Source organism: Brienomyrus brachyistius, chromosome 3 (assembly GCF_023856365.1).
Source record: "Brienomyrus brachyistius isolate T26 chromosome 3, BBRACH_0.4, whole genome shotgun sequence".
NCBI classification, from domain to species: Eukaryota; Metazoa; Chordata; class Actinopteri; order Osteoglossiformes; family Mormyridae; genus Brienomyrus; species Brienomyrus brachyistius.
In genome coordinates this window covers 10,861,376-10,872,660 of record NC_064535.1, presented here as the reverse complement: position 1 = coordinate 10,872,660, position 11,285 = coordinate 10,861,376, and the positions used below count along the sequence as shown (strand labels likewise).

Sequence of the window (11,285 nt, the reverse complement as noted above, 5' to 3'; positions counted from 1 at the left end):
GGAATAACCCAGGATGGGGCACCACCCCAGCGCTGGGCTCATTTTTTTCTGTCACCGATGATTTCTCTCTTCCTCTGCCACTCTCACTCACTCTCCCCAGAGGTAAAAAAAAAAAAGTTTATGTTGTATCCATAATAAGTAGCAAATGACTGAAGGTGAATCTAGGTATTTGTCCTCTGACTTCATGCCTCCCATAAGAAAATTCACACACTCCCACACATTGCTGAATTGTCATTTAGTATTTCTTTGTTCATATCACCTGCTCTCATGCAAATTCATAAAAGTTATTTATACATTAGCATAGAAAGAACAAAAGAAACAGTCCATTAACATGTATAATAATGACAAACATTTTGTATTGTTGTGTGTGCAAGAATAAAATGTATGTTTGTTACCAATGAATGATCCCTAAGTGACTTCACCTCTTAAAATCACTTTAACCAGTATAAATTTGGAGGAGGAAACAGTAGAGCTAGAAGTGGGGAAAAACAGGTGTCGGTACTCCCCTTGTCATTCAGTACCAGGTGCCAGTACTCCCCTTGTCATTCAGTACCAGGTGCCGATACTCCCCTTGTTATTCAGTACCAGGTGCCGATACTTCCCTTTTCATTCAGTACCAGGTGTAAGTACTCCCCTTGTCATTCAGGACCAGGTGCCGATACTCCCCTTTTCATTCAGTACCAGGTGTAAGTACTCCCCTTGTCATTCAGTACCAGGTGCCGGTACTCCCCTTGTCATTCAGTACCAGGTGCCAATACTCCCCTTGTTATTCAGTACCAGGTATCAGTACTCCCCTTGTCATTCAGTACCAGGTGTCAGTACTCCCCTTGTCATTCAGTACCAGGTGTCAGTATTCCCCTTGTCATTCAGTACCAGGTGTCATTACTCCCCTTGTCATTCAGTACCAGGTGTAAGTACTCCCCTTGTCATTCAGTACCAGGTGCCGATACTCCCCTTGTTATTCAGTACCAGGTGTCAGTACTCCCCTTGTCATTCAGTACCAGGTGTCAGTATTCCCCTTGTCATTCAGTACCAGGTGTCATTACTCCCCTTGTCATTCATTACCAGGTGTTGGTACTCCCCTTGTCCTACAGTACCAGGAGTCGGTACTCCCCTTGTCCTACAGTACCAGGAGTCGGTACTCCCCTGGTCATTCAGTACCAGGTGTCGGTACTCCCCTTGTCATTCAGTACCAGGAGTCGGTACTCCCCTGGTCATTCAGTACCAGGTGTCGGTACTCCCCTTGTCCTACAGTACCAGGTGTCAGTACTCCCCTTGTCCTACAGTACCAGGTGCCAGTATTCCCCTTGTCATGCAGTACCAGGTGTCGGTACTCCCCTTGTCCTACAGTACCAGGTGCCGGTACTCCCCTTGTCATTCAGTACCAGGTGCCGATACTCCCCTTGTTATTCATTACCAGGTGTCAGTACTCCCCTTGTCTTACAGTACCTGATGTGGGTCTCCCCTTGTCATTCAGTACCTGATGCCGGTACTCCCCTTGTCATTCAGTACCAGGTGCCGGTACTCCCCTTGCTATTCAGTATTTGGTGCCAGTACTCCCCTTGTTATTCAGTATCTGGTTCCTGTATTCACTTTGTTATTCAGTACCAACATATCCTGAGAGGTACTGGTACTCTGAAAAGAAAAACAGAGGTCCTGATAATGTATACTGCTGAGTACCGACCCACTTCAACCCCTGGGAAACAGGATAAATGTACAACCACGACATTGACTGTTTAAGTCAATATTTTCAAACTTCTAACCTATATCATGCAGGACACCACTGACACGTACAGTACATGGACATACACTAATTAGAGTCACCAAACATCCAAATACCATGTCTTTCCCCCACATGACATGGGGAGAACATGCAAAATCCACACACAGATATGGCCGGATTTGAAATCCCGGCCATGAAGGTTTACTGCATCCGAGCTAACATGGAAGCAACATCTGAACAGGGTAGTTACAGTAGGTTACAGGCACACCTGTTTTGCCAAGAAATCTCATTCAGCATCTGAGGGATGGAGTTGGAAGGAATTAATTCAGAGTCAAGATCCAATATTAATCAACAACTGTTGGGATCAATGGAGTCAACACGGGCCAGCATGAGAGCTGAAGATACAATACAAATTCTTTTTTCCCCTGGTAATATCCAACGTGCTCATAAAGACAAAAGGTCCTGAGGCATGCCCAGCACAGAGCTTCTTCTGTCCTAGTTATCGGCAAGAAATTTTCATTAAATTTTCATTAAATCTTATATATTAGAAAAAAAAACATTAGACATAAATTACCTGTGTATAATTTAAATAGCAAAAGACATTAACATGACTCATTTGCACAGAGAAAAGGGCATGTTTGAAGTTCAATAACAAGTATGAATGCATTGCGCATCTGCCAAATTAACTGATAGCGTAGTGTTAAATAAGCTATTAACATACAAATAAATTGTCATTAAATATATTCATATGATGATGATGATGATTTATTTTATATCTTCTACAAGGAATTGTGTAGATAAATTCTATTTAAAATGACAGCAGCATGCTTACTGTCCTTGTTGTATTTAATATTTAAATACCTAATAAAGGGAACATCCAATATATTCAGAAGAGCACGTGTCACCAAAACATATGCTGAACCGGCTATTCATTATTCAAACACATTCTAAAATATGATATTGGAGTAATTTGAGGAACATGAATACAAAAGTACTTTGAAAGGTGACACTTTATGTTTTAACAAGACGACAGGGCTGACAAGGGCAGAAGATAGTGCCCAGTAGGGTGTCATTCAGACAGACAAGTTTGGCACGATATTCTCGCGGTATGATTGCCAAATGACAAAAACATGAAATAGAAGCTTTTGATGTAAGTATATATGCAAGTCAGCTGGTCACAAGACAAATTACCCAAACATGGTCCAGATGTCACATATCTTCCCCACCTTTTCAATTGATTGTTTGCATATTATATCTGAAAGTGATAATAAATTAATCTGAGTAGATGCTTAGAATATTTAGTGCTTCAAATGAATGTGGATTCAAATCTGATGCCGTCTATGGGATTGTTTACCTTTGTACTACAGCATTGTTGCATATCTTATGGTAATTGAACAACTGGCAAATGAACAAGAAAGGAATAAAATAAAATCAATGACATTAACTTGAATTATATCACATTTAAGTATGATTAATTGTCCCTCTTTTATCTATGCATGATGTAATGACTAAATAACAGGCAATTGGGCTGATAATACAATATTATTCTCATTATTACTTAAACAGAATTTAGATTATTTTCTTTCATTATTGTTGGTATTATTGTTCAATGTTCTTTCCTGTCAACATGAAAATGTGTCCCATTTGTCTTACGTGCAGCTTAAAACATTGATTTTATTTTATTGTAAATTTGCCTGCTGTAAAGATGTCATCTGACCAGAAGCAACAGGTTATGCTGGCATTAAAATGAGCTTTAATGATCTATGTATAAAAAATGAGTCGGGGAAGTAACTCAAATTTCACTTACTTCTTGACGTGTGCCTGGTACGTGCCGCTCAGCAGAGTGAAACACGAGGAGACTCGTCAGCAGAACTACACAATAGTATTTTAGTATTCCATTCAGTTATCAGTGTCATAAAAGCTCACATTCCAGGCTTATTCGTTTTCTTTTGCCCCTAAAGCTTTGGCATCTCATTAAATGGGAAACATGGTGTGAAATGTAATTTGCAACAAAACATGCTGTTAATAATGATCTCTTTTGTCACTGCAAGGGACAACCATCAGGTAAGATTTAGATGTTTATGATAAAATGACCAGCTATATAAATTAGTAAAATAGTGAAGTTAGCTCATTAACAAATGTGTCATAGAAATTATTAATGAATATTCTTCTAGACATAATAATAATAATAATAATAAGAAGAAGAAGAAGAAGAAGAAGAAGAAGAAGAAACAAAGAATGAAACATGCTTGTATTTCAGTATTCTTGTAAATTTACTCCAGGTTCAAAGTTGTTAATTGTTAATTTGTTTAAACGTAGACTCTGATTTTCGCAAAAAAAAACAAACAAAAAAAAACACAATTTTCTCTTGAATTTTGCTTCCTCTCTCGAAAGCAAAAATATATCACAACTGACAAATCAAATGATGTTTATATGAAAACAGAACTTCAGAGCTTCAGTGATACACAGGTTCTTGCTGTGTCTTAACAAGCTTATTTTAATGAAAGATCTATTAGGTGTCAACGCACTGAGAAACAATAATAAGCTTAAGCTGTTGAATAATTCTGTGTAAATGTGGGCAAGCTGGAGCTGGTTCTTCAACCCGTAAAAAAAGACTTGAGTGTTCCAATATGATTTGGGTTGTTTTGAAAGCATAGATTAAGAGACTCCACGCCAACCCTTTCATAGTAGATGGGTTAATGAAGAAATAAAGGCCTTATGAATCCTTACATATTTTATACAATATCTTTAAGAAAACCAACCCAGGAAAACCAAACAAAAGACCAACAAACATAAGCAACAAACCATAAGGAGTGATTACTGGTTGTCTTGCAAGCTTAGACTACTGTGACTCTACACACCAGATACTCTCTCTATCCATAGCTTGTAATCTCCTCGCTACCTTATGTCTGCAGGTAAATGGAGGGGCTTATTCATCCTCACCTTTCCCACCACGCACACACACACACACACACACACACACACACACACATGCGCACACGCACACACTATTTTTTATTATTTTACTTTTTACCTGGAGTGAAGTACTTTACCTTTCAGGTGAAGTAGGTTAGGATGCAACAGCAATGCCCGCACACATTAACATGCATTGTGGTCTTTTATGGTTTTATTTCCGGATGACAGTGATATCATTCAACCTGATACGTTTGTTTTCAAATAATACTTGTATCGCAATTTTAGGTATTTTTCAATCGTGCACCGTTTTTAATTTATATGATCGAAAAAGACTGATGTAATATGGGCTTTAGAAACTCTGAGATACAATTTCCTATCTTTTTTTTATCTTACTATACAACCCATCATAAACCATCTTTAAAATACTATATAAACCATTTCAAGCATTTCTTGCAGACTGGAGTTAAGTCAATCCTGTTGTTGAACCAAAATCAAGAACAGTTTGTTTTTGCCAATGTTTCTGCAGTTTCCTTAAAGATGCATGGGACATTATTCCACACCTGAACTGTAAGTGGGTACCTGGGCCAGGTTTGTGTGATCTTGCTCTGAGACAGAGGAAACTCTGTCTGAATCCGATTTAAAGTGGGCAATGAGCATTTATCAGAGCTCAGCCATTGCTGTTTGGGCATAACAGTTTGAAGCACTTATTTTCAGAGTCTAACTTTTGGGTTTGCGAGGCCTTGCTTCAATTTCTGTTATTTTCATTTTTTGCTCAGGGCTGCCAGCTTCATGTCATCCATTTTTGCAGTTTTGTGTGGGGCATCTTCTTTCCAGGTTTGAAATTCTGGATACCGTTTTGCCTTGATTTGCATGATTAGCGTTAGCCAGCATCTTGTTCTTGTTTTTCATTGTCTTGATTAGCCAGAGTTCTGTACAGTAGGAAACTGTTGTTTTTTTTTGGTTTTTTTGCTTTTAGGTTTGTCGCAGTCCTTTTTGTGTTCCATTCCCATTTCCTGCTCCTTTCTCCCGTTGTCCTCCGGGCTGCTTTTTGTGCCCCCTCATCCTCGAGATGCTCATCCAGCCCCAAGCCCCCTTGGTTGCCTGTTTCCTGCAGTGTGCAGTGTAATATCCAGTGGTGAAAGGGAACGCTGTGTGGAAAATTATGGATGAGCAGCCAAGTTTGAGATGCTCTGTTTCTGACTCGGGTGGTAAACGCTAATAAACATATTAACCGAATGCTTGGAGCCCTGATCCAGACACTGCAGTGGTTAAAAAGTGTGATTAAAGACCTGTTTCCTTTATGTTGTTATTCTGCTTCTCCTGTGACTCTTAGCAGGAGTAACAGAATATGTTATGTTTTAAAGTGGAACAGTAATAATACCACTCATTCCTGCATATAAAAAAGGTCATTAAGCAGTGCCATCCATTTCTGTACTTAGCCTAATTAAGGAAGAGAACTATTATACAATTGACCAATTAATTACAGTTCTCTAATCTACTGTTGATGGCAGGCTCGAAAGATTTTCTGCTTTTTCTACCAAGCACAATGAAAAGCTCCATAGGCACTCTGCATGAGACAAGATTTCAAGGGTCTTTAATCAAATTAATCTCAGATAAATAATCATTTACTCCAATACAAATGTGCTTCCAGGGAGAATTTCAATGATTAAAAAAGAAATTGGTAATTAGTCTGTTGTTAAGAAAAGTCTCTCTCTCTGGAGGTGCTAAGCCTTCTGCTTTAGACAAATTTGGACACTACCACCCGCTCCACAAAAAAGGGAAAAGAAAACTAGTGATCATAATAAAAACACAACATGATTACAGTGCGATTAATCTATTTTGTCACAAAAATGTTTGTTTCCGTACGAAATGGGCATTTAAAAATCAGAAGTGTCAGTGCTTGCTGTCTTCCCTAGAGTGTCATTCAGTAACTCGTAATCATGAACTGTGTAATCATAGTAAAGGCTAAAACTGAAAGGTGAGTAAATGCTGCTGTAATAATTGATTATGTGTTCAGCATTCATTATGTTGAACTGGATTTAATTATTCGTTAGGCTCAATATCTTTGAATTTACAGCCCAGAAAAACAGCTTTCCAAAGATGAGTATCATACAAATTTAAGCATTAGTTCATAAAAGTATCCTTCAACAATAGATCTTCTTGCTTACGTTCCGTTTTTACTGAAATTAACGTGACTAATTTTACTGGCATCCCATCCAGGGTGTATTTCACCCCCCCCCATCCCGCATAGGATAAGCCCCTGGTCTGTTATAACGCTCCCCAGGACACAGGATTCATGTACAGTAAGATATTAACATGTATATTCATTTGTAACATAACTATGGAAAGCATATCAAGTCCATATCAAGTCCAAAGCATATCAAGTCCATATCAAGTCCAAATTTAACCTTATTTAAACATCTTTATTCGTAATTATGGTTAACATTTCATTTATGTAGAACACTGGTAAATAAACTGTTGACGTAAAATTAAATTTGAAGCAAATCAAATACGCACATGGACTTACGCAGCACTCTTGTAAACTTTCATAGTTCATTTTATAAATAGCAGCATAATACTGCATAACATATCCAGTGGGGATTTTTCAAAACAACTGCAGTAACATTGGCAAATTTTTTGCTTGTGAAATAATCTTCAGAGACTGATCTAGAAACATTAGCAAAAGCGAAGATTTACTGATGTGCAGTGAGTTTCACAATAAAAGAAGGAACCGTGATTTCTGGCCTCTAACGCTGGCATGTGAAAAGTCGAAATATTAATTCTTTTCCAAATACTAACAATACACTATCCATGCTAGAGAAGTTTGAATTTCATTCTATTGAGACTGAAAGGTCATTGCTTGCTGTTGTTTCCAAGCTTTAATGTAGAAAGTATGTTATGGTCAAAGACAATACAGTACTTCAGTGAATGAATGTAAGTAATAATAGTAGCAATAATAATACATTCATTTCAGAGTCCAGTAGCATACGTATTTCAGGGGACCATGGGAGGGCCATAACACTGCTACCCCCCTCCCAGAACTTCCCCTGAGAGGATCTGAAAACTACTTCTACTATTTTTTAAAGAGGGCTTTGTCTCAGAGACACTAGTTAATAGTATAATTTTAAAGACAAATGAAAGGAAAGAAAAACATTTTATATGATGTTTTGGGCTGATATTATATAACACTGTTTCCTCATCCTTAATCGAAAGCGGGCCACATGGACAAGACCAACAGAGAAGGAAAAGCCATAAACACATTTTCAGCTCAACCCTCTTCTCCACTTGATCTTGTGACCAGCCCAGCTGCCTCTTTACACTTTCTGTCAGTAAGTTCAGGTTGATCAGATACAGCTGGCAGTCATTAATGGGCATGGCTTTGCATAGCGCCGAACTTAAACAGCTACTCAATCAACAAAGATTGAACCTCATGCCTTCAGTTCACTGGTGTGCTCTACATGTAAGATACTAAATCTCAGTTCAAATTCATTCGCAGCTCTAAATAGATGTACAAATTATACTTTAAGATACTTAGGATAAGGCTGTCTGCAGAATAGCCAAGTAAATGAAAAGTAATAATTATTTTGTGCTTGAAACGTTCATGTACTCGTCTTCATTTTCTTTTCTGTAATGATTTGCCGGGGATACTTTATCACTGTGAATATGACTGGTAAATGGGCAGAGAGCGACAGAGGGAAAGAGTGCAATAGAGAGTCACACAGGCTTCTCTCTCTCCCAGAGCGATGAACCACAACCAAGTGAGTCTGGCCTGCCTCTGACAAGAAGGGCATTGTCAGCCACATTAATAAAACGCAGCGAGTCAGGTAGCATCTACTCCCTATCCCTTCCCAAATATCGTGGAATGAATTGCCTTTTTTTTTGCTGGCTGAACAGGGCTAAGGACGGATGTGTTTCTCTTTAATTAGTGTGATGAGCTCAGTGGATTTAGCATGCTGTGTTGGATACCAGGTATTAACCCCTGGATTTTGACATGATAATGGAAAGTCTCTCCCCAATACACTGCTTTCCTTCCAAAGACTGCAAGGAAGAGGCAGGTGAAATTGACTGAATGAAAGGGCCTCTCTTACCTCTTCTCAACCACCCACCCACGCTGTAGGCTTCCCTCCAGATGAAAAGAATAATTACCACAATGATACTTCTAATTATGCTGTCATTAGGATTCTGTAGTAGGGTCGGCCGTAGTGCGTGAATGCCACTCCCCACCCTGTGAAAATGATCCAGGACAGCACTCAGAATGCTTAACTCTTCATTCCCCAGGGAATCGAACACACACACTTTCTATGTCGGTATATTTTCACCATCGAGTTTAACTTCAGTGCTGCGCCGAATATTAGGATAGATATTTGCATCGGCTCGCAAAAAAAACTTCAGTCCAAGTCATAAATCTTTAGACTTTAATAGAGGCGGCAAAATGCTATATTTATATATTATAAAGTTTAATTAAGAAATTCATGCAAGCAGTTACTTCAGTAGAAACAGGTTTCAAATAACTTCATTTTTGGTAGCTAAGGCAGACGTGTAATGTATATAAGTAATATTATTTTATGTGAAATGATATTAATTTACATAGTACATATAAATGAATTATATTCATATGTTGAATTATTTTTTTTTTATAAATAATTTACAAAATTAAGTATCCTTTTCTCAAATCTATACAGTAAATTTACTTAGTAATTGTCACTTTTATCACTATTTGTTTTACAAAAGCTAGCTTAGAGCAAATAAATGCATATTACATACAACCAGTATGTTGAAATCTTTTCACCAAACAAAACAAAAAGTTGGTTAAAATATTTGATAATGGGTTTAGTATGTATATGAAGTTCACATCTGAAGGGAATTCAAGCTTCTGGACTGGTAATGCACTTCCAGTTCTTTGGTAGTTAATGTAGTGTTACGGAAAAGATAAAATTAAAATCTCATTGTCCATTATTAGGTAAGTTTTCCTAGTGAAATGGAGCTGGTTCAGTGGCAGGTTGGGAGAGGGTGGAAGGCTGAGCTTGATTTGCCGTGATCTCACATTCCAGGACCCTGTCTGAGCTAGAGACACAGAACCACCTGAACCCCTGACAAGTTCAAGGCAGGGAGAAAGAGTCTCCTGGCAACATAATGGCCCTTTTATGCCGTCCTTATCCACTCTGATATCTTGCTGAAGCTTTTACTTGCCCTGTTCCCACTTAAGTGCATGGAAGTAATGTGTCCTACAATTTTTTTCCTCTTAGAAACTCATTTTTTCCCCCTGTCACTTATCAGGAGTGGAAAACGATACTATTAAGATTGAGGCAGTGTCTGTAACAGTGATAAGGCAAAAAAGAAACTGTTTACAGTAGTGAATTCAGGCCTGTTTGTTCTTTTTTCCAAGACTGATTATTATATGTTATAAAAATTCATTGAAAAGGAGGCAAAAGAAAAACTGTGTTTCTGTTTATTATGTTTATGAAACATACTGTTGGTGTATAACGATATAGAATGAAGTATGTTTTTGTTTTGGTTTGGTCAAATGGAAATAAGCTGCAGGTTAATATTAAAACAAAGTTATTAATAAAGTCCCAGAGTTACACATTTTAAAATGACCCTTATAAAAGTGAATGTACTATTTTGGGTTTCTTAAATTACATACAGAACATTCAATGTCATGGAAGTTTTAATTTCAGGAATGAGATTTGATGAAAGTTTCAGGTTTAGAAATTATTTGGTTAAAAGTATAATCCACTTTTTTGTTGAGTAAGAAAGTATAGAGTTGTAAATGTGATTATGCAAATGTTTCAAATTTACATAAAACTGGAGTAAATATTAAACGAGATTAAAATGAATATTTAAAGGCATAATGTATTTGCTTTTTCATGTTTTTTTGATATATTGCCAATGATGTATTACATGTACACAAATATAATTACAAATATAAAATGATAATTTATGGCAAATATTTTAACACTAACATGTAAATTACACAAATACACATTCTCCTTTGTATTTTGTAATTTATGTTAATTATTCCAAATATTAGATACAATTAATCTAATGCCAGCGGTAGCAAAAATTCTGTTTTCTGTATAAATGCTGCATGGAATTATCTAGACAACAAATCATTGTGAGGCCCCCACACATCTTTCTCCAAAGGTTACTTACCAGTGCTTTTATATCTTTTTCAAAAGAAAAAAAGGGTAAAATAGCATGGTAAGAAATCTCCAATAATGTCGTTCCTCCAGGAACTCCAGGAGTGACAGTTTTAAATAATCCTATGGACTCCCTGGACTGCAGCAAAAGCCAATATGTGAGGTCATCCATCAAGAACTCGTATTCAGGAGACATTAATCTGCAAACAAGTGTTTTTTTGTGTGTGGGGAGTCTTATTTTCATCGCCATCAATTTAGTACACAGATTAATGTGATTCAAATTGCACTATCAGGTTCCATTCCTGATCCCCGCAGCTACACACAATGCTTACCCAACATTTAGACTTTACTTTATAAGCTTCTACAAGTATTTTAATATACTGACAAATGATTCCCTCCCCCCACCACAACTTTCTCCTTAGACCCCAAAACCGTCCTCATCCTGCTATGATGAAAACATATATATTGATGAACCTAGTTGTCACCCAAATAACTAAACCCCTGTC

The 11,285-nt window shown here is 37.4% G+C and overlaps 1 long non-coding RNA gene across 1 annotated transcript; it reads left to right on the top strand.

The window, feature by feature from the left end:
- Positions 1-8,066: 8,066 nt before the first annotated feature.
- On the top strand, positions 8,067-9,775 carry LOC125738296 (uncharacterized). The gene is made up of 3 exons (XR_007396781.1): positions 8,067-8,099; positions 8,379-8,463; positions 9,691-9,775. It is a non-coding gene; the product is annotated as an uncharacterized LOC125738296 (long non-coding RNA).
- The last annotated feature ends 1,510 nt before the right edge of the window (positions 9,776-11,285 follow it).